At 38.9% G+C, this 27230-nt stretch overlaps 1 protein-coding gene across 4 annotated transcripts in view; it reads left to right on the top strand.

The window, feature by feature from the left end:
• LOC136863855 (uncharacterized) overlaps positions 1 to 27230 on the top strand; it is a 311541-nt gene that overhangs the window by 2807 nt on the left and 281504 nt on the right. Inside the window, exons 2-3 of one of the 4 annotated variants that reach the window (XM_067140200.2) lie at positions 18270 to 18386; positions 18591 to 18702. The exons of 2 other annotated variants lie outside the window; for them this stretch is intronic. The gene's annotated coding sequence lies outside the window, so the exon portion shown is untranslated. The remainder of the gene's footprint in view (positions 1 to 18269; positions 18387 to 18590; positions 18703 to 27230) is intronic. One more of the 4 variants, XM_067140199.2, reaches the window with a different exon arrangement.

Raw genomic sequence — 27230 nt, 5'->3', positions numbered from 1 at the left:
ACTTAAACAGCTCCTCCGTTTACTCGTTAACACCGAAGCTCCCCGATTGGAAAGGCCAGTATACCCAGCAATTCTTGAAGCACTGAATTGACACCTACTGTCCGGGAGCTTTACGTAAACTTGTATAACCTGTCACATGTCTTTATAAAACTTTTGTAACCTGACGCATGTATTCATAGCATTTAATACTAGTACAGTTGGCAAAATTGCTCTCTGGCCTGACTATTTTAATTACTGCGTTGATGGGGTGAAGTTCCTTTTGGGGATCATTGTAAGTATCTAGGTGTTAATATAAGGAAAGATCTTCGTTGGGGTAATCACATAAATATGATTGTAAATAATGGGTTCAGATCTCTGCACATGGTTATGAGGGTATTTAGGGGTTGTAGTAAGGATGTAAAGGAGAGGGCATATAAGTCTCTGGTAAGACCCCAACTAGAGTATGGTTCCAGCGTATGGGACCCTCACCAGGATTACTTGATTCAAGAACTAGAAAAAATTCAAAGAAAAGCAACTCGATTTGTTCTGGGTGATTTCTGACAAAAGAGTAGCGTTACAAAAATGTTGCAAAGTTTGTGCTGGGAAGACTGGGGAAAAGGAGACGAGCTGCTCGACTCACGTTCCTTATGGGAATCAACATCAATATCATGTGGTATGTTCCGAGCTGTCAGTGGAGAGATGGCGTGGAATGACATCAGTAGACGAATAAGTTTGAGTGGTGGCTTTAAAAGTAGGAAAGATCACAACATGAAGATAAAGCTGAAATTCAAGAGGACAAATTGGGGCAAATATTTGTATATAGGAAGGGGAGTTAGGGATTGGAATAACTTACCAACGGGGGGAGTTAGGGATTGGAATAACTTACCAACGGAGATGTTCAATACATTTCCAATTTCTTTGCAATCATTTATTATCCTGTAGGCTTCACATATAATACTATTTGAGAGAGTACCAAAATAGGTTTTCCCCAGGGTGCCAAGACCCTAGAACCGGGCGTGTTTTGAGACAGTAAGCGAGAGAGAGAACAGGGTAGAGGATTCTACTGCCACCTGGGCGACTGCCCTAAATGCAGATCAGTAGTGATTGATTGATGGATTGATTGATTGATTGATTGATTGATTGATTGATTGATTGATTTTTTCAGGGCTACATAGATTACCCACCCACCTTCACCAAAAATACAGGAACTCCTGTCTTGGTCCTTAACCCAGTTGTTCCCAGTCATACTCAGTTCACAACACCTTAGTTAAATAAGGGTATTCACATCGCGCCCTGTATCAAAATCTACATTCCTTATGATAGCACAGTTTATGTGGATTATGGCTTAATTTGTGGTGCAGGTGTTTAGGCATTCACTCCATGTGTCCAAGTACCGGTACTCAGTATTTTACCATCTGGGATTCAAACTACGGAAATTGAAGTAACATCCCCCTTTGATGATTGTGTTTACATTCAACGCCATCACAGTCTTAATGATATTATAAAAAAAGGATCCATTTTAGTTTTGAACTCTCAAAATTCATGTTTAACCACGTTTTAGTCTTCAAAAACAGTTAATTTACTTTTTTTTTAAACATACTTTGGTGCATTATCGTTGTTTTAGATGTTATTGTATAATGTTTTACGAAATCATTTTTCAACATTTTAACCTATAATTTACAAGATTAGAATGACTCCATATGTATTATTTTTAAGATTGATATAGGCTGATGATGCCCGTAAGGAGGGTGAAACATTTACGGGTCTAACCATTGTGTCCTGTTTTCCCTATCCTCTTCAACCCATGTTGCATCATGGTGTAAATTTTTATGCTGCAATACACTTCCATCTTGATGACCACACCATCAAATTGTGTGACTTAACTCCAGTTATTCCCAGATATTTTCAGTTCGCAGCACCCTTGCTAAATAAGAGCATTCACATGGCACCCTAGATCAAACTATGTGCAATAATAATAATACTTTGCTTCTGTAATTAGGCTAGTTCCTGCATTTTTTGGACCATAAGACAAACTTTTTGTTCCAAAAAATACTGTCTAAAATAAGGCTGTGTCTTAAGGTCTGAAGGTCTATCATACGTAAACACTGAGTGTATGTGATTTGCTGCACCAATGCTCAAAATATTCCTTACAGTACTCTCAGCAGTTGAACCCTTTTTGTTACTGCAGATAAGAAACAGCAGCTATGGTACATCTGCATTTGTCTGACAGGAATGAGAGTTGCCAGGAAATTCCTAACAAGACGGAATGTAACTCCTTCCCCACCTGCCTCCTTATTGTATCAGGGAAACACAAATAGCCGCAACCTTGATTACTGCTATAGGTAACCTTCAAGGAAGGGTAGAAAGAAAATTGTCTGGCTGAGTGGCTCAGATAGTTGAGGTGCTGGCTTCCTGACCCCAAGTTGGCAGGTTCGATTCTGGTTCAGTCCGGTGGAATTTGAAGGTGATAAAATACGTCAGCCTCGTGTTCGGTAAAGAACTCCTGCGGGACTAAATTCCGGCACCTCGGCGTCTTCGAAAACCGCAAAAGTAGTTAGTGGGACATAAAGCCAGTATTAATATTTAGAAAGAAAATCTTTCCCTTTGTAATCAGTAGCGAGTTCCAGTAGTGACAGTTTACCGTACACAATGTCAGTTGTACAGAAGAGGTTTGTTTACGACTTAACATTCAAATTAAAAATTATGGTATATGCAGAATTACATGGTAATAGGATAGCAGGAAGATAATACCTACTTGTGATTTGTAACAGGCAGTATTGCACTTCCTATTGGTAATTTGTGTTTGAACAATTAAATTATTTTTGTAAAATTTGTTTGAAAATACAGTGAAATATTTTTCCTTAAATTTTCATCAAAATATCATGGTGCATCTTATGATCTAAAATGTATGGTAAATAAAAGTGTCTGAAAAATGCACTTAACGTTACAAAAATGTCAACAAACATACATTATACAAGTGTCGTAGGTTATGATCTTCATTTCGGTGTTGACATTTTACTAATAAGACAGAGTTTGAGGGATGTTCCACCATTCAACACATTGTAAAATACATTAAATTATAAGAAGACCGGTTTTGACTCCCTTGGAGTCATCATCAGTTCCTGTTGAAAATTGATTCAGGGGGAATCTGATAACAATCATCATAATAAGAAAATTTAAAGGTGATAGTCTGGAAAAACATCAGTGGGTTGCAAGACATTACTTTGAAATGCAACGCATACATGACAAGCAGCACTTGGAACTTAATATGTTCCTAGTTCTGGCCTAAAATGTCCTGCGTTCATGGACCACGTAACACTGGAAACACATGCACTGCTGAACACGTGACAAGGACACATATAATTATATGAAACCTTGGCTCTCTAAGAGCGTTCCTGGACTTGACAGTTCTGTTTCTATCTTAAAAAACTGGATAAAATACACACACCTTGAAACAAATGTACAAAGACATGGTTCTGGTCTTATTATGATGATTATCAGATGACCCCTGAATCAGTTTTCAACAGGAATTGATGGTGACTCCAAGAGAGTAGAAACCGGTCTTCTTATAATTTAATGTATATTACAATGTGTTGAATGGTGGAACATCCCTCAAACTCTGTATTATTAAACAAGTGTGCCATTGAACAAATTCAGCTTTTCATGATTTGTGGGAATACTCAAATGTCTTTTATGTAGAACCAAAGTTCAGAATAACTTATTATATTTAAGGATCACTTCTTCATGTTGTTTTGCACTGCCTATTTTCTTTATTTCTTGGAATCAAACTGAACAGTCATCCTCTTGTGTACATTGATTTTCACTTAATACTGGCACTTACTCTTTAACACAGTGATTGCCAAAACCCAGCTTAACAGAAATAAGAAAACATAAATGTAATTATAATTCACTGATAATGTTTACTGCATAGAAAGGAATACTCAAATGTTTTTTTATGTAGAACCAAAGTTCAAAATAACTTACATTTAAGGATCACTTCCTCACTTACTTTGTTGGTACACCCTCCTTATTTCACTTTGACGACATTTATTGCTGTTCACTAAAAGGCTGTCCATTGTTTAAAAACAGGACAAGAATTACTATTAAAATTAAGTTGACTTTGCAGTTGAATCACCTTTCCATTGGTTTAATATCAAATCAATCAATCAATACTGATCTGCATTTAGGGCAGTCGCCCAGGTGGCAGATTCCCTATCTGTTGCTTTCCTAGCCTTTTCCTAAATGATTTCAAAGAAATTGGAAATTTATTGAACGTCTCCCTTGGTAAGTTATTCCAATCCCTAACTCCCCTTCCTATAAATGAATATTTGCCCCAGTTTGTCCTCTTTCTGAACATTAATTTACTTCTTCTTTTGCTACCGCTTTTTCCCACACCTGGGGGGACACTGGTGTGAACTGCGTCGCACATGTGGATTTGGCCCTGTTTTAAAGTCGGATGCCCTTCATGACGCCAACCCTATATGGAGGGATGTAATCACCATTTCATGTTTCTGTGGTGGTTGGTAGTGTGGTATGTTGTCTGAATATGATGAGGAGAGTGTTGGGACGGACACATACACCCAGTCTCCAAGCCAGAAGAATTAATCGGAAGTGATTAAAATCCCCGACCCGGCCAGGAATCAAACCTGGCACCCTCTGAACCGAAGACAAGTAAGCTGACCATTCAGCCGAGTCGGACCTGAACATTAACCCTAGAACTGCCAAGGTCTTGTCGGTCACGTTTGAGACCCAAGGTGTGGCACAAAATGACCACATATTTTCCAAAAAATTGATGATATATATTTAATTAATTTACAGGTATTACTTTACAAACCCAGATCATAGTAAAATTAACAAGAAGAATATGAAAAATTAAGAAAATTCCGTCATTTGCATTTTTCTGTCTCTGTTTATTCACTATCACTGCCATTTTCACTACATCCACATAGGTTTGTTCTTTTACTGTGCTTTCCACACACACTCTTGTGACACTTCGAGCACGTCATTGTTGTTTTTGACAGTTTGTTTGTTTTTTCGTATTTCAGTCTTGCCACTTATATGCAGACATATCACCGACCTTAGTACGCCTCGGAAGTTGAAGTTGGTTGAACACCTCGTTGAATTTCATGCAGTGGCCTCTCTAAAATTCCTTCCATGGCTGTCTTGATGTGTGCCTGTAACCGTAAATATTCCTAGCCCAAATCTCAACTTGTGGCTTTATAAGCTGAAACAATCGTTGTCAATTGGATTTGGTAATATTCTGGTCGGGAAAATTCGAAATAAAAAGTGTGTACACATTCAACATAGCAATATGAATCAAAGTAAAGAACGTTGATTGTGGCCATCTTCGTATACCTCTTTTGGTAGTCGTAGCTTGTACCTTTTGATCTGCAGCATCAACACCCCCTTTTGTTCCATTATAATAAAGGTTTATCTCGCTCTTCTTCTCTGTATTGGTTACAGCAGTATCATTGTGCTGAGTTGATAAAAAGAGCACTATATGTTTAGGGCTACCATGCGCTATGTAAGAAACCAAAATTACTGGTGCTTTTTTCCAGGTTCAGGTTGAGAAAAAAGCAAATTTATTTGAAAAAACTTCCCTACCAACTGTTGTCTTCAATACCTTTGGTATGTACTTCCTATTAGCTTGAATTGATCTTAGATCTACAGATGTGTAGAAGCGGTCTGTTATATTTCTACCGGTATTTGAGAAATGACCAGCAAATCTTAGAAGAATTACAGTAGGACCTCTTTCACTCGCGGGAATGGTATCTGATTTACCAGCCTAATACTTCCATTCTTAGGATGTCGCGCTTTTCTGAATCTGTGATCATTCTGTACTTTCGAGGCTTGTCCTTTAGGAAGACCTTGAAAGGGCACCGTCCCCTAAAGAGAGATAACATTTCATCTACAACAAGGTGAGGCCCCGGACTGTAAAAGGAAAGAAAAGTTTCATTCAGTTTCTCATGGTTTTCCGTGGTTTCCCATTTTCACACCAGGCAAATGCAGGGGCTGTACCATAATTAAGGCCACGGCCGCTTCCTTCCAACTCCTAGGCTTTTCCTATCCCATCGTCGCCATAAGACCTATCTGTGTCAGTGTGACGTAAAGCAAAAAAAGAAAAATAAGTTTCTCAAAAACCTTCCCTTATTGGAGCAAACTTGTCTTCTTGTCTTCGCTCCGGCCTAGTCAATTTATCATCAAATCTGATATATTTGTGAATATCTAAAAATCTTCTATGACTCATAGTACCATAGTACGCATTTCTTCACAGTAATCTTGACCACAAATCATGTACATGGAGTTTTTGATCATTATTTACACCCATAAAGATAAGTAAGAATACATAGACTGATATTTCAATGTCATTAGTCAAGCTGATGTTCCTTGTCTCAAGTTCCTTATTTGTCTCGAGCACAATCTTACCTATAATGTCACCGTTGAAAAACTTACAGAAAGCTTCCACAGGATTAGGCTTGTGTAGTTTACCAGGTGCAAGAAGACCTTCGGGAGCTGTAACAATATTCTGTACACGTCGCCGATGATGTCTGTGTGGTTTACTGCAATAGATTCTTTGAATTCTTCCACTAGTTGCAATGAAAGTTTCTGCATCAATGGTTTCATTTGATATAGCACTAGTTTCATCTACACTGTTGTCCTGATGTTCACGCAATGTAACCTCATTCTCTTCATCTTCTGTATTCTCAGTCCCATCTTCAACTTCACTTATTTCAGAAACCTCACTATCACTCACATCTAAAGTGTGTCTCTCTCTCTCTCTCTCCTGTCACTCAAACTATCATCCATTTTCAAATATTCCACTGTCAATCAACTGCTCTTACAACAATGGAAGCATTTGAATTACAAGGTATTATTGAACAGCAGGCACACTGTAACATAAGAATGAAAATAAATAATAAGGGATATTACAGAAATGCATAATTTTCATGTGTGGTACCATTGATTACCAAGGTGTGGCATTTTGTGACCAAAGCTCAGAAATCAATTTGAAAGGGTAATTGGGGGGAAATATACACAAATATAACAAAAAAGTTGAAGGTAATATTTTTTTCACATCTTCTCCTTTGCATTTACAGAAATTGCAGGAGAAATACCTGTTTTGTGGTACTTTGTGCTACACCTTGATACTTACATACATACACATATCCCACGTCGTTCCATCTTAAGCGATGGGTTGGCAAACGAAGCTTCTCCACCAGTTGCTGTCTCTGAACTTCTCTCCTTCTTCAATGCTTTCCAAAGTATGTCCTCTCTGTTGAATGTCAATCTTCACCATGTCCTTGTACCTGAGTCTTGGTCGCCCTCTTGGTCTTTTGTCTTCAAGTTTTAGATCGTACATTTTTTTTGGTAATCTGTTATCACCCATGCGTCGCATATGTCCATACCATCTCAGTCGCTGCACTGTTATTTTGTCCTGCAGTCTTACAACTTGAGCCTGCTTGCAAATTTCCTCATTACGGACTCTGTCCCTTCGTGTTTTGCCGATCATGCTATGGACAAATTTCATTTCTGCTGCCTGGATTCTACTAACATCTTTGTTTCTCATGGTCCATGTTTTACAACCATAGGTCAGGATTGGTACGTTATAAGTTTCATATATGACTCTCTTACATTTTGTTGGTATTTTCTTGTTCCATATTATGTCTTTAACTATTTTGTAAAAGTTGCTACCTGCCTGAATTCTGTGGGAAATTTCCTTATCTATAGAAGCAGTATCAGAGGTAACACTTCCAAGATATTTGAATTGATGGTTCATTTGTAGCTGTTTCCCCTCCATTTCAATGTGTCCCATTGGTTGCCTGTATCTCTTCATGACCATAACCTCACTTTTCTCTTGGCTGAAGATGAGTCCATATTCTTTAGCAGATTCTGCCCAGGAGTTTGTCATTGAAGATCTTCTTTAGAGTCTCCCCACAAGCATATATCATCCGCGAACAATATAACTTTCATTTTCTTACCTCCAATGGTTTGGTGAACTTTTCTCTGAATCTCGTTCATCACAGTGATGAAAAGAAGAGGAGACAGAACACCACCTAGTCTTAATCCAGATTTTATATCAAAGGTTTCAGTCATTCCTACAGGTGTTTTGACTTTTCTTCGGGTATCTTCATACAAATTCTTGATCCGGTGTATCATGTCATCCTGTATTCCAATTTTCTTCAGTGCTTTCCACACCTTCTCTCTATTCACTGCATCAAATGCTTTCTTGATATCCAGAAAGGCTAACCACAAATCTCGGTTGTGTTCATAGTATTTTTCCATTAACTGACGGACTGTAAAGATTAAATCAGTTGTTGATCTCCCCTTCCTGAATCCATACTGTTCTTCGAAGAGGTTCTCTTCAATAAGGGGTCTGATTTTACGCTCTATAATTCTTTCATAAAGTTTACCAACTTGAGATGTTAAAGTGATGCCTCGATAGTTGGAACATTTCTTTCTGTCTCCTTAATTGAAGATTGGGATTATGATGCCTGTTTTCCAATCGACTGGTATGTCCCCTTCTTTCGAGATCTTAACGAAAGAGTCTGTAGATCCAATGTTTTCCAGAAATGCCCATTGCCTTGATCATTTCTCCATTAATTTCATCAGCCCCTACTGATTTTCCAGTTTTGATGTATTTCCAGGCATATTCTACATCATTCTATGTTAATCCTAACCTGTTGTCAGAGGCAGACTTGCAGGGGGCAGTACCGGTGCTGTCTTTTTGTGTAGGCTGCATGCAATTCACATTTAGTAATTCATCAAAGCAAGTCCTCCAAGTCTCTTTGATCTTCTCATCTTCAGTGATCAGATTTTCATTATCATCTCTTAGGTATTTGGAGTGTTCTTTATCTCTTTTTCTATTTTTCATCATCCTATATAACATTTTCTTATTACCATTAACATCCACTTTCAATTCATCACTCCACTTGTTCAACCACTTCTCTCGTTCTTTGTAACAACTTTGTTTGCTTGTTTTTTAGCAACCCTGTATAGTTCCTTATTATGATCAGTCCGGTTCTTGAAATATTTTCTGAACATGTTGTTCTTGTTCAGGACAGCAGTTCTTGTTCCGTCATTCCACCATGGAGTTCCTTCCATCTTCTTGTGTCACTGGTTCGTCCACAGACCTTCTCAGTTATCATTACTAGATTTTCTTTCAGATCCTTCCATTCCTCCTCAACTGTTCTTTCATCTGTCTTTGGTATCACTGTTTTGATGTTTTCTTGGAACTCTATTATTCTATCATTGTCCTTCAGCGTCCAGGTCTTGAGTTTCTTTACCTGTGTGATTCTTACTTCTTTTAACTTGTTAAACTTTAAGTATCCAATGAGGAGTCTATGATCACTTTCCAGGGAGACACTAGGAATCACTTTTACATCCCAACAGTCTATTTTGTAGTTGTTTCTCGATCAAAAAGTAATCTATAAGAGGTTCACTTTTTCCATCCCGTCCATATAGTGTGACCTTATGGCTTTTTGTTTTTGATACCATGAGTTCCCTATTATAAGGTTGTTCCTCAGGCAGAGGTCAAGTAGTCTAGTTCCTTCTGGGTTTCGTGGACCCCAACCATGTGCTCCTAGAATACTTTCATATCCATCTCTCACAGTTCCTACTTGAGCATTCATATCCCCTATGATAATTGTTCCATCTCCTCTTATTCTTTCCTCTATGTCTTCTTCAAAATGTTCTTTTTCTTCATCTTCACAACCAGTCTGTGATGCATAGCACTGAATGATGTTGATGTTCTGGGAAGAATCCAATTTCAGCATTATGTGAAGAATCCGATCAGAAACATATTTTACTTCTACTACATGATCTTTCATTTGATGATCCATAACAACACCAACTCCATTTTTTGCTTGATCTCTACCTGATCAAAATAGATGGTATCCTCCTTTGATCCTTTTCCCTTCCACTTGGTACTTCTTGGTACTTCCTTGATACTTCTGGGGTTAAATCTACTCTGTGTGAAATTTCAAATTGGCAGCTATATACCTACAGATACAACCTACCAAGAAAGTTTTATAAGCTTAAAGAACATTTATTGTAGAATGACATCTCTGATAGGTGTTGGCAAAGTCACTTACTAGTTAAGATATTACATTGCACAGGACTGCTAGATTTCACGTCCTGTTACATTGGTTTGAAGAAGACAAATGTATTCCATGTCACCCCAGTGAGGAAGCCACAGCTTCTCAGGTGTCATTAGAGACACTCCATTTAGTCATTCTTGCTTGACCACCTTTCACCATTTCCCTACCAACACGTTGTCAGTGCAGGCATGAACTGTGTGAACCAAACTATTGATTTATAACTTAGGTTCTTCAGTCTGCTGAAATTAATTTTGAGTAATAAATTTATAAAGTACCTGCGAAAGAAGACATATGATAACAGTATTATACATGAAAAAGAAACAACTTCATTAAAATAGAATGACATTTTTCGTTCTTAAAAGATCACCAGATTCTAGGGTAAAGGCCCCAGTGTTTGACAGTTTAAGAGGAGATAAGCCTTATGTATACTGCAAACCTTGATTTATTGGTACTAGGTCCTATTTTTTTTTTTTCCCTTGTGTTAGAACGAAGTGTTAAGTACAGATAACATATGTATAAAAGAACACAATGAACCCCACTGTCGGCAGCCCTGAAAATGGTTTTCCGTGGTTTCCCATTCTCACACCAGGCAAATGCTGGGGGCTGTACTTTAATTAAGGCCACGGCCGCTTCCTTCCCACTCCTAGCCCTTTCCTGTCCCATCGTCGCTGTAAGACCTATCTGTGTCGGTGCGACATAAAACAACTAGCAAAAAAAAAAAAAAAAAAAACCACAATAATTACAATTCTTATGATATAACAACCAAAGTTCAACAACAGCACAAACCCCAATAATTGACACAAAATCCAGAGTTTGAGACATGTTGCTCCGGTAATTGACACTATTAACAGTGGTGTAGAACTGCAAAATAACAGCATACTAACACAGTATCCATGACAAATTAATGAAAGAAGTTACCAATACAATAACTGTGACATAAAATAATCAAAGAACATGCTAGTGCAGTAACTATGCCATAAAATAATCAAAGAAGATACTAGTAAAATTAGACATGAAATAATGAAAGAACATGCTAGTTTAGTGTAATTAAGACATAACATAATGAAATAAGATAGTAACATAATAGTTATAACATAAAATAATGAAAGAACACGTTAGTACAGTAACCATAAACTATTGAACAATGTTAAAAAATTTGCTTTTAGCAAATGACAGTAGGTTGACAGCCTTACAGTAATATATGACAGGTTGAATCAACATAAAGACATTAATGTTCTCATTTACTGAATATTATAACCTGAAAAAGAAATATTGAAAATTGACACTCCATGTCTGCCAGGAGTGGGCTCAGGCAAAAGTTTTACAATATTTTTTTCTTGAATTTCTGATATGTCCTCACACTCAGGCCATACAAACACATTAGATTTATCTGCAACTTTTCTAGCAAATTTCAGATTTCAGTGTCGGTTCATTGTCCATTTTCTTTTTTGCTTTATGTCGCATCGACACACACAGGTCTTATTGCAAAGATGGGATAGGAAAGGGCTGGGACTGGGAAGGTAGCGGCCGTGGCCTTAATTAAGGTACAGCCCCAGCATTTGCCTGGTGTGAAAGTGGGAAACCACGGAAAACCATATTCAGGGCTGCCGACTGTGGGGTTTGAACCCACTCTCTCTCAGATGCAAGCTCACAGCTACGTGACCCTGACTGCATGGCCAACTCACTTGGTGCACATTAAGTTTACCCGTATGCTCCTGTCAATCAAAAAGTTAATGGCTTTATGATCTATCTTAATTTCTTTATACAGGGTGCTAGTTTGAATTGTTGCAACACTACTAACATTTGCATGAATGCTACATCACCTCTCACACTGATAGGACTACACTCCACAGCCTTGTGACTGAACCTGCTGCAATTGAAGCACTTCACACCACTTTCCTTCAATTACATTCCTGTTGTCTTTCCTCACTGTTAAAACAACAAACACTGCTTCTGCTGTCTTCAAACTTGAGATCATAGAAATAGAGTTAGAAATGGCTGTGGAAGTAAGGAGAAATTGAAGGAACTTACTAGAAAATTGAATCAAACAAAGAAGGCAGCTAAGGATAACATGATGGCAAGCATAATTGGCAGTCATACAAATTTTAGTGAAAAATGGAAGGGTATGTATAGGTATTTTAAGGCAGAAACAGGTTCCAAGAAGGACATTCCAGGAATAATTAATGAACAAGGGGAGTGTGTATGTGAGGATCTTCAAAAGGCAGAAGTATTCAGTCAGCAGTATGTAAAGATTGTTGGTTACAAGGATAATGTCGAGATAGAGGAGGAGACTAAGGCCAAAGAAGTAATAAAATTTACATATGATAACAATGACATTTACAATAAGATACAAAAGTTGAAAACTAGAAAAGCGGCTGGAATTGATCAGATTTCTGGGGATATACTAAAGACAATGGGTTGGGATATAGTACCATATCTGAAGTACTTATTTGATTATTGTTTGGTCGGAGGAGCTATACCAGATGAATGGAGAGTTGCTATAGTAGTCCCTGTGTATAAAGGAAAGGGTGATAGACATAAAGCTGAAAATTACAGGCCAGTAAGTTTGACATGCATTGTATGTAAGCTTTGGGAAGGCATTCTTTCTGATTATATTAGACATGTTTGTGAAATTAATAACTGGTTCGATAGAAGGCAATTCGGTTTTAGGAAAGGTTATTCCACTGAAGCTCAACTTGTAGGATTCCAGCAAGATGTAGCAGATATCTTGGATTCTGGAGGTCAAATGGACTGTATTGTGATTGACCTGTCTAAAGCATTTGATAGGGTGGATCATGGGAGACTACTGGCAAAAATGAGTGCAATTGGACTAGACAAAAGAGTGACTGAATGGGTTGCTATATTTCTAGAAAATAGATCTCAGAGAGTTAGAGTTAGTGAAGCTTTGTCTGACCCTGTAATAGTTGAGAGGGGAATTCCTCAGGGCAGTGTTATCGGACCTTTATGTTTTCTTATATATATAAATGATATGAGTAAAGGAGTGGAATCGGAGGTAAGGCTTTTTGCGGATGATGTTATTCTCTATAGAGTGATAAATAAGTTACAAGATTGTGAGCAACTGCAACGTGACCTCGAAAATGTTGTGAGATGGACAGCAGGCAATGGTATGTTGATAAACGGCGTTAAAAGTCAGGTTGTGAGTTTCACAAATAGGAAAAGCCCTCTCAGTTTTAATTACTGCGTTGATGGGGTGAGATTTCCTTTTGGGGATCATTGTAAGTATCTAGGTGTTAATATAAGGAAAGATCTTCATTGGGGTAATCACATAAATGAGATTGTAAATAAAGGGTACAGATCTCTGCACATGGTTATGAGGGTGTTTAGGGGTTGTAGTAAGGATGTAAAGGAGAGTGCATATAAGTCTCTGGTAAGACCCCAACTAGAGTATGGTTCCAGTGTATGGGACCCTCACCAGGATTACCTGATTCAAGAACTGGAAAAAATCCAAAGAAAAGCAGCTCGATTTGTTCTGAGTGATTTCCGACAAAAGAGTAGCGTTACAAAAATGTTGCAATGTTTGGGTTGGGAAGAATTGAGAGAAAGAAGAAGAGCTGCTCGACTAAGTGGTATTTTTCCGTGCTGTCAGCGGAGAGATGGCGTGGAATGATATTAGTAGACGAATAAGTTTGAATGGCGTTTATAAAAGTAGGAAAGATCACAATATGAAGATAAAGTTCTAATTCAAGAGGACAAACTGGGGCAAATATTCATTTATAGGAAGGGGAGTTAGGGATTGGAATAACTTACCAAGGGAGATGTTCAATAAATTTCCAATTTCTTTGAAATCATTTAGGAAAAGGCTAGGAAAGCAACAGATAGGGAATCTGCCACCTGGGCGACTGCCCTAAATGCAGATCAGTATTGATTGATTGATTGATTGATTGATCATTCTTCTTATGCAGTATTCCTATACATTAATTTGACACTCGTTTGTTCCTTTCTAGTTCTTCTTAGGAAGTAGTATTGCCTCTTTTCCCCCAAAGTGTGTGGCTTTATTTTTTTCAGAACTCCTCATAAATGTTGAGTTTTTTCTTGAAATCTGACTGATTTTCAGCTCTATACAGGATTTTCTCACATTTGTTTTGTTTAACAAGTGTTTCATGAAGCTGATCACTATTGATTCACTATTGATTTTCACAGAACACTCTTTGAATGAGACATTCCTTGAATCAGACCATGTTTTTAGTCCACTCTCACTCTGAGTAATCATTTTAGCTGATCCCTAGAAAAAACTACTTACTGTGTATTGGTCCAGTCAAACATAATTGATGCATCCTCAAAGTCTGAGATCCTGCATTCATTCAGCTGGGAAGTTATCACTTCCACTGAAGCATCTGATGGAGTCTTCTACATCTTTAAAACTCATCACAAATGTTATTTCTATAGTGATAGCTCATGGTTCATGGTGTGGGTTACTGTAGCCACGTCCTAGTTCGTGAACCATGGGCAATGGCTGAGTGGCCTAGTAAGTGGTCTTGAGAGTCGGGATACCAGTTGCTACGGAATGGGAATAGTCATCTCGGACATATTCTGAGTCATGGCCCTCCTTGTCCTCAGGCGGCTGGGACTATACAATCCAACGTAGTCCCTAACCCATTAGAGGAGAGATCCTCACTTGAACTATTTGTAACTAGGGTAGCATCCTGCTTCACAAATTTACCGAGCTCAGAACATTTTAAGCAAGCCTCGGACCTATGGGAGTAATGGAGTCCCACTCCCATTTGACAGGCGAGGGACTCCTTAGAAACAACTTGGCGAATGAAATGGAATTCAGTGGGGAGCTATCAATATTAATGGGGCTTATGGAAGAAAGTGGAACTGGATGTGTTAGCAAAGAGGATGCATCTGGATGTACTAGGAGTAAATGCTATTCGGGTAAGGGGAGATAACGAGGAAAAGATAGACTATAAAGTTTACTTGACGGGTGTTAAAAAGGGAAGGGCAGAGTGTGGGGTAGGGCTGTTCATCAGGAATACTATTGGATGCAACATAGTTTCTGTTAGGCATGTATATGAGCGAATGATGTGGGTAGATTTGTCAGTTGGAGGAATTAGGACGAGAGTTGTCTCAGTGTATTCATCATGTGAGGATGCAAATGAGGATGAAGTTGACAAGTTTTATGAAGCATTGAGTGACATGGTGGTCAGGGTCAGCAGCAAGGATAGGATAGTGCTAATGGGCGATTTCAATGGGAGAGTTGGAAATAGAGCTGAAGGATACGAAAGGGTGATTGGTAAATATGGGGAAGATATGGAATCTAATAGGAATGGGAAGCATTTGCTGGACTTCTGTGCTAGTATGGGATTAGCAGTTACGAATGCATTCTCAAGCACAAAGCTATTCACCGCTACACATGGGAGGTTAGGGGTACCAGATCCATAATAGACTATATCTTAACTGACTTAGAATTCAGGACATCTGTGTGGGATGTACGGTTTTTCCAGGGATTTTTCGATGATACAATCCACTATCTGATCTGTAGTGAACTAAGTATCTTCAGGCCTAGGGTAGAAAATGTGAACTCTATATGTAAACGAATAAGGGTAGCAAATGAGGAAATTAGACAGAAGTACATGGATATAATTAGTGAGAAGTTCCGAACAGAAGACAGTAAGCAGGTTCAGAATATAGAAAGGGAATGGGTGGCATACAGGGGTGCTATAGTAGAAACAGCAAGGGAATGTCTAGGAACAACTTTGTTTAAAGATGGAAATAAGCTAACATCTTGGTGGAATGTTGAAGTAAGAGCAGCTTGTAAACATAAAAAGAAGGCTTATCAGAAATGGCTCCAAACAAGGTCTGATGCAGACAGGGAATTGTATCTAGATGAAAGAAACAGAGCAAAACAAATACTTGTTGAATCTAAAAAGAAGTCATGGGAAGATTTTTGTAATAACCACGAAAGGCTAGGTCAAGCAGCAGGTAAATCTTTTTGGACAGTAATAAAGAATCTTAGGAAGGGTGGGAAAAAGGAAATGAACAGTGATTTGGGTAATTCAGGTGAACTCATAACCGATCCCAGGGCATCACTGGACAGGTGGAGGGAATATTTTGAAAATCTTCTCAATGTAAAAGGAAATCTTTCTGGTGGTGTCGCGAACAACTCAGCTCATAGGGAGGAGGATAATGATGATGGCGAAATTATGCTTGAGGAAGTGGAAAAGGTGGTAAACTCCATTGTCATAAAGCAGCAGGAATAGATGAAATTAGACCTGAAATGGTGAAGTATAGAGGGAAGGCAGGGAAGAAATGGCTTCATAGAGTAATAAAATTAACATGGAGTGTTGGTAAGGTACCTTCATATTGGACAAAAGCAGTAATGGCACCTATCCATCAGTAAGGGAACAGGAAGGATTGCAACATCTATCGAAGTATCTCTTTGATTAGTGTACCAGGCAAAGTGTTCACAGGCATCTTGGAAGGGAGGGTGTGATGAATGGTTGACAGGAAGTTGGATGAAAACCAGTGTGGTTTCAGACCAGATTTTCAGTATGCGCCAGGTAATTGAAAATTGTTACGAGAGGAATACAGTGAAACCTCGGAATGCGAGTTACTTGGTATAAGAGTGTTTTGCAAGACGAGCAAACATTTTAAATAAATTGTAACTTGATAAGCGAGTGAGGTTCCGCAATACGAGCGTCACGTGTGCCTACGTTTTCCTCTCCCCTGTTCGTTTGTTGAATGTATGAACGAGGTCTTTGGTCCTGTAGTGAAGAAATACCTGTCAGTAAATAATCTACCGCTCAAAGTCTTGCTGGTTATGGTCAATGCTCCTGCTCATCCTCCAGGCCTCTAGGGTTTGAGGACGACTTACTGGAGGAATTCAAGTTCGTTAAGGTTAAGTTCCTTCCTCCCAACACTACTCTACTACTCCAGCCTATGGATCAGCAAGTCATTTTGAACTTCAAGAATCTATACACCAAAGCATTATTTGAGTGATGCTTCAAAGTGACCGAAGAAACAAATCTTAACCTCCGAGAGTTTGAGAGAAATCATTTCCCCATCGTGAACTGCCTGAAGATCATCAATAAAGCCTGGGATGGAGTCACCAAGAGAATTCTCACTTCCGCTTGGGGAAAGCTGTGGCCTGACTGTGTTCTTGGACGTGACTTTGAGAGGATTGTTGGTGACAATGAGCTGCCGATTGTCGATGAAATTGTGTCCTTAGGGAAGACTATGGGGCTGGAGGTGAATGATGTGGATGTTCAAGAGCTGGTGGATGAACATAGCCAGGAGCTGACCACCAACGAACTAATGGACCTGCATCGCGAACAACAGGAGGAGGTTATGGAGATCTCGTCCGGAGAAGAGGAGGAGGAAAAGTCAATGGAATCTCTCACTTCAACTGAGATTCGAGAAAAGTGCAAAATATGGGAAATGGTGCAAAATTTTGTAGAAGAACACCACCCGAATAAGGCTGTAGCAGTGCGAGCGATGAATCAGTTCAATGACAATGCAATGTCACATTTTCGTGAAATCCTCAAAAAGAGGCAAAAGCAACAGTCATTGTACAGGTTCCCCGTTTAAGTTGCACGAAAAGAAAACAATTCCAGTGAGCCAACAGATAACAGTGATTCCGTTCGTGAAATTCGTGCTACACAGTAACTCTTCTCATGTCATCTCTTGTCTCCCTCACACCAACAATGATTCTATTATAAGGAAAAGTGCACTTTAATTTGTTTTATGTTATATTTTGTTTTAGAAATGGTATGCAAATACATTTTTTGTGTTGTAGACGAATCATCTCTGTTTCAATGGTTTCATATGGGTAAACTTGCTTTGATATACGAGCGCTTTGGATTACAAGCATGTTGCCGGAACGAATTATGCTCGCAATCCAAGGTTCCACTGTTAGACAATTGTGTTTGTTTCATAGATGCAGATAAAGCATATGACAGGGTACCGAGGGAAAAGATGTTTGCCATACTAGGGGACTATGGGATTAAGGATAGATTGTTAAAATAAAAGTCATTTATGTTGACAATAGAGATGTAGGCAGAGAAAGTTCGCGCCAGATAGCGCTCGTGTACTACTGGGTAAGCGCAAGGCGATCGTCTTATGTTTCTCCCAGTCAGCTGCGAGAAATGTACAGATTGTGACAGAGTTTCCTAAGCTAAAGCCTACTATATATTCTCTAATTTTACTCGAAGACTATATTAATTATTTGTACAGGTATATCCCCTAGTATATTATGGACGATTTTCAGCGTTTAAGCGTTAAACAGCTGCAAATTGAGCTACGGACCAGAGGCGCTAAAACTAGCAGGAGGAAGGAAGAATTAGTACAGCGGTAATTACAAAATTCTAACACGCTTTATTATCTAAATAATGAATAGGAGTCAGCATGCCTTTTCCTAAAGATTACAATTACTTGATTATTGTACATTGAGAAATATATAAATACACCTCCACAAGACTTAAATCATAAGTAGAGATTTAAATACGCACTTACTCTACTTGCTTATAGTCTTCAATTCACGTATTTTTTTTTTAGGTTGATGGCTTACACGAAACTGCAGATACAGCCTTATCCACCTCCAAAGGCATGTGAATTTCTTCAGTTTCCTAGTACCGGTTCCTTTGAAGAATTGACCATCAGCCATAAGGTGAAGATCACCATCACAAATGTGCATTTGATGGATTATTTTGTATTTAGAAAATCCAAAATAGATGCAGCACCTGTTTCCAACTACAAATCATTGTGTGATGCTGGATACAGACTTTTCAGTGAAAAGTTTGTTTTGTTTATAAAATGTTTCTTTCAATCGGATGAAATTCTAATATGCAGTGCTGTGAAATCCGAGTACACAAAACATAAGAGCTATAATGTGAAGGTTATTTTAGGAGTACCTGGTGACATTATAGGAGGAGAATGTGAATGTGTTGCTGGAGCAGGCCCCAAAGCATGTTGTAAGCATACTGCTGCTGTAAGCTATGCATTAGAGCACTTCTCCAAGACGGGTATTATTCAGTGTTCAGAAACATGCACCCAAAATTTACAAACTTTTCACCACCCCCCTTCCAAACGGTTGAGGCCAGTTAGCCCTATGAAAGTGGAATGTTTGCCCTTGGAACAAGTTTTCCAGGAACCCTGCCATGATGTTAGGCCATTGTCAGGAGTTAATCAGCCTGGATATCAGCAATATGTTGAAGGTATTGTAAAAAGTTCCCAACATAAGCTTGCTTTTTCTTTTGCTCTAAAAAAAGAACAGGCCAGCTGCTTTGATGTCATTCATGACCACCATTATGGTGTGGATCCATGTGCAACACAAGCTGAAAATCTTGTAAGAGTCAATGATGAGGAAAGGAAAAAAATTGAGGAAAATACTAGACAACAATCCCAGCAAAGTCTATGGTTCAAAGAGAGGAAATATCGTTTGACAGCAAGTAATTTTGGGAAAATCTGTCACTCAAAAACTCCTAAAGCCCTAGCAAATTCCTTATTCAAGGGAAGTTTGTTTTGCTCCAGTGATATGAAATGGGGACTTCAAATGGAAGACTCAGCAAGGGACAGATATTCTCAGCTAACAGGCCATGTAGTCCAAAAGTGTGGCCTCATTATTCATCCTACCAGACATTATCTGGCAGCATCTTGTGATGGATTAATAGGACAGGATAGAGTCTTGGAACTTAAAGGGTTGCCAAGTAATAAAAGTGAAGCTATTTCAATCAAATGTGTTCCATACTTGGGCGAGAGCAGTGGTGCAGTGATACTCAAGAAAAATCACAACCATTACTTCTAAGTGCAAGGCCAGCTGTTTGTTACAGGCGGACATTATTGTAGCTTGGTTGTGTACACTGATGTTGACATGCTAGTGTTGGAAATAGAGAGAGATGACATTTTTATTCATGAAATGGTGGCAAAATTAGACAAGTTTTACCATGAATATTTTGTTCCAGTCATCCTAACCTGACATAATGGTTTTTTTGAAATTGCATAACATAAAACATACAGATATTATCCTCCCTGAAAGACGAATTTTACTGACATGCAATTTTGACTGCAGTATTTTGTATGTTTTAGCAAGTCCTATAGCCCGTTCTATGTGTATTCTTTTAGAGGCTATCCTCCTTGTTTCAATGTTTTCTGATGGAGTAAACTGCCTTTTGCCTTTCAGAAATGGTGGGATATTTAATGTTACACCTTTAGTGCATAACAGATCCTGAATGTTGAACCCCCTATCTGCCATAACTGAATCTCCTTCTTCCAAGAGATCCAACATTCCTGATCTGATAAATAACTGCCTATCTGATATTGCTCCACCATATGCATCAGATATGAAACTTATGAAACCAGATGGATTTATACCTATTAATACCTTTGTTGTGTTTGCATTTTTGTATGTAGAAAATGTAGCTTGCTGTGCTGTAGGATTCTTAGGTTTTGCTATTGTAATCACAGTTGCATCAATTATTACTCTAGTTGAGGGGTATTTCTGTCTAAAAGCAAGGGGGCTGTTTTCAAGGACAGTTTCTCTATCAGGCCATATGTTCAACTCTTTAAATTGGCAGTACATGAAATTAATCCAAACATTAAATATTCTTCCAACAGTAGTTTTATGGATTCCGAAGTTAAGGCCTAGTTCTTGGTCAGATTTGTTGGTCCTTAGCTTCATAACTGTCAGTAAGAAACACAGTCTGGGTTCAAGAGGGAATATTTGTAAATTGTATCTGTTTTCTCCCAAAACAGCAAACACCAAATTAAAATGTTGGACGTCTGCAAACCCTGTATAAAGCAATACGCCATCAGGATTATTCATTATTTGCTCAACAACCAAATTACCTGTAGTATTTTTCTGAGTACTGACGTCTTTGAAAATGGGAGTCACAGATGTTACATTCACTTCTTCGGGTATATTCACGATTTCTTCCCGTACTTCAATGGGGTTGATTTCTGCAGATTCCAATATTGTAAGCTTATCATGGTAATCCGGCGATTTTCTGGTGTATGGCCTCTTTCTTCTTTTTGTTGTGTTCGTGGTCCATGGAAAAAGCGATGGAACAGCGCCCGGTTTTAATCTTGCTCTCTCACCTTTAAATACAAACACATAAATTCTGTGGTTGTTATCGAAATGCCTAATCACTTTATAGGTAGAAAATACGAATTATTTCCGTTCGTAAGTCGCACTTACCCAACAAAGTTTTTGTGAAGTCTCCGGGTTGAAAATGATGGGAACACACTTTAATATTTTCGGTCAGATTCTTCTCACCGAAATGTTTCCTTCTAATGGCATGTAACCATTCCTTCCTCATTTCTTTATTTTGTGGCAACTGATGAAATGAAAACGAGCTTCCCTGATTTTTACAAAGAGGAACACTGCAGTAGCTCGGCATAGTCACGAAAATAACAATTTAAACAACTTAAATTCGTGGATATTAGCGGCATGAGTACACAGGAGACAAATGAAGAGCGCCTTGCGCTTACCCAGTACAACAGCACTGCGCTCTATCGGTGCTAGTTCTATACATCCCTATTGGGCTGCAGTGAGAATTGATGGTAGAATGAGTACTTGGTTCAGGGTACTTACAGGGGTTAGACAGTGCTGTAATCTTTCACCTTAATTGTTCATGGTTTACATGGATCATCTGCTGAAAGGTATAAAATGGCAGGGAGTAATTCAGTTAGGTGGAAATGTAGTAAGCTGTCTGGCCCATGCTGACTTCTTGGTCTTAATGGCAGATTGTGCCGAAGGCTTGCAGTCTAATATCTCAGAACTTGAAAATAGGTGCAATGAGTACGGTATGGTATGAAAATTAGCCTTTCAAAGACTAACTTGATGTCAGTAGGTAAGAAATCCAAGAGAATTGAATGTCAGATTGGTGATACAAAGCTGGAAAAGGTAGATAATTTCAAGTATTTAGGATGTGTGTTCTCCCAGGATGGTAATATAGTAGGTGAGATAGAATCAAGGTGCAGTAAAGCTTGACATAGATGTTGATTCCCGTAGGGAACCTGAAATATTTGTCCTGAATGAGTAAATTTATAAGACAAAGTACATTGGTATTACAGTAAAGCTATTGCAGTGAGCTCTTAGTTGCGATCAGCAGTATTCTTTAAGAAGGAAGTCAGCTCCTGGACGAAACTATCTTTACATCGGTCAGTTTTCAGATCAACTTTGCTTCACGGGAGCGAAAGCTGGGTGGACCTAAGATATCTTATTCATAAGTTAAAGTAACAGACGTGAAAGTAGCGAGAATGATTGCTGGTACAAACAGGTGGGAGCAATGGCGGGAGGGTACTTGGGACTAGGAGATAAAGCCTAAGTTAGGAATGAACTCGATGGATGAAGCTGTACGCATAAACCGGCTTCGGTGGTTGGTTCCTGTGAGGCAAATGGAGGATGATAGTCTACCTAGGAGAATAATTTTACTCTGTTATGGAGGGTGAGAGAAGTAGAGGGAGACCAAGACGACGATGGTTAGGCTTAGTTTCTAACGATTTCAAGATAAGATATATGGAGCTAAATGAGGCCCCAGCGCTAGTTGCAAATAGAGGATTGTGGCAACATTTAGTAATTTCACAGAGGCTTGCAGACTGAACTCTGAAAGGCATAACGGTCTATAACGATGATGTATGTCATTGGCTTAATGCACAAACGTTGTGTGTCCAAAAATCATGATTCTGAGAAAACACAAATTTAAAGTTTATGAAGGTGCATTTACTTGCGACAAATAATATGGCTGTAGCCAGTGTTACTGATCTGTAGATTATTTCTTTGTAATTGTATTTCATCAACTGTGCTACATTTTTGTTCATCTGTAAAGGAATTATTCACTATATTTTAATGGAAGTTTGGGACATACAACATTTGGCACTAACAATGTGAAAGAGATCTTCAAGGCACAAACATTTCACAAAGAAATTTATTTCAACATTCTTTTTTCATTATTTACTACTAAATGATTTTCTTTTCTTAATAACATCACAAGGTATGAATGATAAGTATTTAAATAAAGTTGAATAATTACTGTTCAGTTATAAATGTGTCTCAAATCTTTCAGAACAGTGGTATTCTTCATCATTAGTTACAGTTCTCTTCTTCCTCATCACTACTCACCCAGGGTACAAAACCTCTTGACTTCATAGCAGTACGGATGTCTTCATTGAAATGCCTGTGTTCAGAAGGGATGACTCCATTGTTGAGTAAATAGAGTAAATCCTTCTTCTTTGCCTCCGACATGCTTAGTCTCTTTGAATATGTTGGGAAGAGATTGATGGTGTCCCACATAATCAGTTTCTCGTTTCTCTTTTGTGTGTGTGTGTGTGTGCTATCAATTTTCCCAAATATGGGGTGGTTAAGATTGTACTTGAATTGGATCGTGAATGGAAGACACTTTCCAAACCTCAGCCACTTTATCTTAAGCCAATTTACCCTTTCACAGTCATTGCCTGTTTTCATGTTAAGCGTTATTACAGATGAAAGTTTTTCAGATCTTTGAAGTCAAAATATGTCAAATGCTTCACATAGTAAGGCGAAGGGTTCTTGCGGCTATTTGAATAAAAACACTCCATACTCTGGTCGTGTATATACTTTTGTAATTCCTTGCACGTTCTGTTGTTGCATACATTGAATCTGCTTCTAGGTAGGATTGCCCACTTTCCATGAATTTCATTACAAACACCTTTAAATGTTGACACTTGACTATAGCATAAAGGAAAACTGCAGAAGTGAGCTGATTTTGGTTTTGCCCACCACATGCATTAGAAAAACTGGAAACGTGTGACACTTTCGGGCAAATTAGAAAGGTTGTCCAGAAGATAAGACCCTATTTCTGATGAACAATTACCACCATTTGTCTTGTCCCATACGTAGCAGTGTATCACCTCCTTGTGATTTGCAGCAGTCGTATATAGTAAAATTAAACACTAATAGTTTTCTTCTGTAATAAATTTGAGTATCGCTTACAAATGGTACGGACAATATCGCCCGTAGATCAAATGTTATTGCCCAATATGAAATGCCTTTGTCTTCGATCACTCTGCATTTGTCTTACTTTTTCATTTTCATGGATGCTAATTTACGTTCCTTATGACCTTTCCATTCATTCTCTAGCGGAGATTTATCAGCACCACTGTAATACTGGTTACATCTTGAACACTGATACTTCTTAGGTACGTGAAATAGCTCTGGATTATAGTTCTTGAATATAGCCATGTACACACTCTCTGAGACAGGTTTGATATTTTTATTTGGACAGAATGTGTCACGGTACATACATCTTTAGATCAAAAATTAGATGGATGGCTTTTCCGGCGTTTGCTCTATTAACCAGCGTTTCGTCTTAGGTCTGACACTAGACTCTTCAGAGTGGGATGTGTCAGACCCTACCCACTGACGCTGGGGTGTATGCAGGTGAACTTATCAGAAGCTTATTTATGAAGCACAGTCTGATAACTGCATACGGGAGATAAAACTCCACAATGGAATTAATGCCCGCCTAGCAATTCCAAATGGAAATTCTAAGTTCCCATGGAGGGAATTAGATTCTTTTCCACCAATAGAGCATATCAAAAATTAGATCAAAAATTAGATGGATGGCTTTTCCGGCGTTTGCTCTATTAACCAGCGTTTCGTCTTAGGTCTGACACTAGACTCTTCAGAGTGGGATGTGTCAGACCCTACCCACTGACGCTGGGGTGTATGCAGGTGAACTTATCAGAAGCTTATTTATGAAGCACAGTCTGATAACTGCATACGGGGGATAAAACTCCACAATGGAATTAATGCCCGCCTAGCAATTCCAAATGGAAATTCTAAGTTCCCATGGAGGGAATTAGATTCTTTTCCACCAATAGAGCATATCAAAAATTAGATGGATGGCTTTTCCGGCGTTTGCTCTATTAACCAGCGTTTCGTCTTAGGTCTGACACTAGACTCTTCAGAGTGGGATGTGTCAGACCCTACCCACTGACGCTGGGGTGTATGCAGGTGAACTTATCAGAAGCTTATTTATGAAGCACAGTCTGATAACTGCATACGGGAGATAAAACTCCACAATGGAATTAATGCCCGCCTAGCAATTCCAAATGGAAATTCTAAGTTCCCATGGAGGGAATTAGATTCTTTTCCACCAATAGAGCATATCAAAAATTAGATGGATGGCTTTTCCGGCGTTTGCTCTATTAACCAGCGTTTCGTCTTAGGTCTGACACTAGACTCTTCAGAGTGGGATGTGTCAGACCCTACCCACTGACGCTGGGGTGTATGCAGGTGAACTTATCAGAAGCTTATTTATGAAGCACAGTCTGATAACTGCATACGGGAGATAAAACTCCACAATGGAATTAATGCCCGCCTAGCAATTCCAAATGGAAATTCTAAGTTCCCATGGAGGGAATTAGATTCTTTTCCACCAATAGAGCATATCAAAAATTAGATCAAAAATTAGATGGATGGCTTTTCCGGCGTTTGCTCTATTAACCAGCGTTTCGTCTTAGGTCTGACACTAGACTCTTCAGAGTGGGATGTGTCAGACCCTACCCACTGACGCTGGGGTGTATGCAGGTGAACTTATCAGAAGCTTATTTATGAAGCACAGTCTGATAACTGCATACGGGGGATAAAACTCCACAATGGAATTAATGCCCGCCTAGCAATTCCAAATGGAAATTCTAAGTTCCCATGGAGGGAATTAGATTCTTTTCCACCAATAGAGCATATCAAAAATTAGATGGATGGCTTTTCCGGCGTTTGCTCTATTAACCAGCGTTTCGTCTTAGGTCTGACACTAGACTCTTCAGAGTGGGATGTGTCAGACCCTACCCACTGACGCTGGGGTGTATGCAGGTGAACTTATCAGAAGCTTATTTATGAAGCACAGTCTGATAACTGCATACGGGAGATAAAACTCCACAATGGAATTAATGCCCGCCTAGCAATTCCAAATGGAAATTCTAAGTTCCCATGGAGGGAATTAGATTCTTTTCCACCAATAGAGCATATAAAAAATTAGATCAAAAATTAGATGGATGGCTTTTCCGGCGTTTGCTCTATTAACCAGCGTTTCGTCTTAGGTCTGACACTAGACTCTTCAGAGTGGGATGTGTCAGACCCTACCCACTGACGCTGGGGTGTATGCAGGTGAACTTATCAGAAGCTTATTTATGAAGCACAGTCTGATAACTGCATACGGGAGATAAAACTCCACAATGGAATTAATGCCCGCCTAGCAATTCCAAATGGAAATTCTAAGTTCCCATGGAGGGAATTAGATTCTTTTCCACCAATAGAGCATATCAAAAATTAGATCAAAAATTAGATGGATGGCTTTTCCGGCGTTTGCTCTATTAACCAGCGTTTCGTCTTAGGTCTGACACTAGACTCTTCAGAGTGGGATGTGTCAGACCCTACCCACTGACGCTGGGGTGTATGCAGGTGAACTTATCAGAAGCTTATTTATGAAGCACAGTCTGATAACTGCATACGGGTCTAGTGTCAGACCTAAGACGAAACGCTGGTTAATAGAGCAAACGCCGGAAAAGCCATCCATCTAATTTTTGATATGCTCTATTGGTGGAAAAGAATCTAATTCCCTCCATGGGAACTTAGAATTTCCATTTGGAATTGCTAGGCGGGCATTAATTCCATTGTGGAGTTTTATCTCCCGTATGCAGTTATCAGACTGTGCTTCATAAATAAGCTTCTGATAAGTTCACCTGCATACACCCCAGCGTCAGTGGGTAGGGTCTGACACATCCCACTCTGAAGAGTCTAGTGTCAGGCCTAAGACGAAACGCTGGTTAATAGAGCAAACGCCGGAAAAGCCATCCATCTAATTTTTGATATGCTCTATTGGTGGAAAAGAATCTAATTCCCTCCATGGGAACTTAGAATTTCCATTTGGAATTGCTAGGCGGGCATTAATTCCATTGTGGAGTTTTATCTCCCGTATGCAGTTATCAGACTGTGCTTCATAAATAAGCTTCTGATAAGTTCACCTGCATACACCCCAGCGTCAGTGGGTAGGGTCTGACACATCCCACTCTGAAGAGTCTAGTGTCAGACCTAAGACGAAACGCTGGTTAATAGAGCAAACGCCAGAAAAGCCATCCATCTAATTTTTGATATGCTCTATTGGTGGAAAAGAATCTAATTCCCTCCATGGGAACTTAGAATTTCCATTTGGAATTGCT

Source organism: Anabrus simplex, chromosome 2 (genome assembly GCF_040414725.1).
Source record: "Anabrus simplex isolate iqAnaSimp1 chromosome 2, ASM4041472v1, whole genome shotgun sequence".
NCBI lineage: Eukaryota > Metazoa > Arthropoda > Insecta > Orthoptera > Tettigoniidae > Anabrus > Anabrus simplex.
The sequence above is the reverse complement of the archived record's forward strand: the minus strand, read 5'-3'. Positions and strand labels throughout refer to the sequence as shown.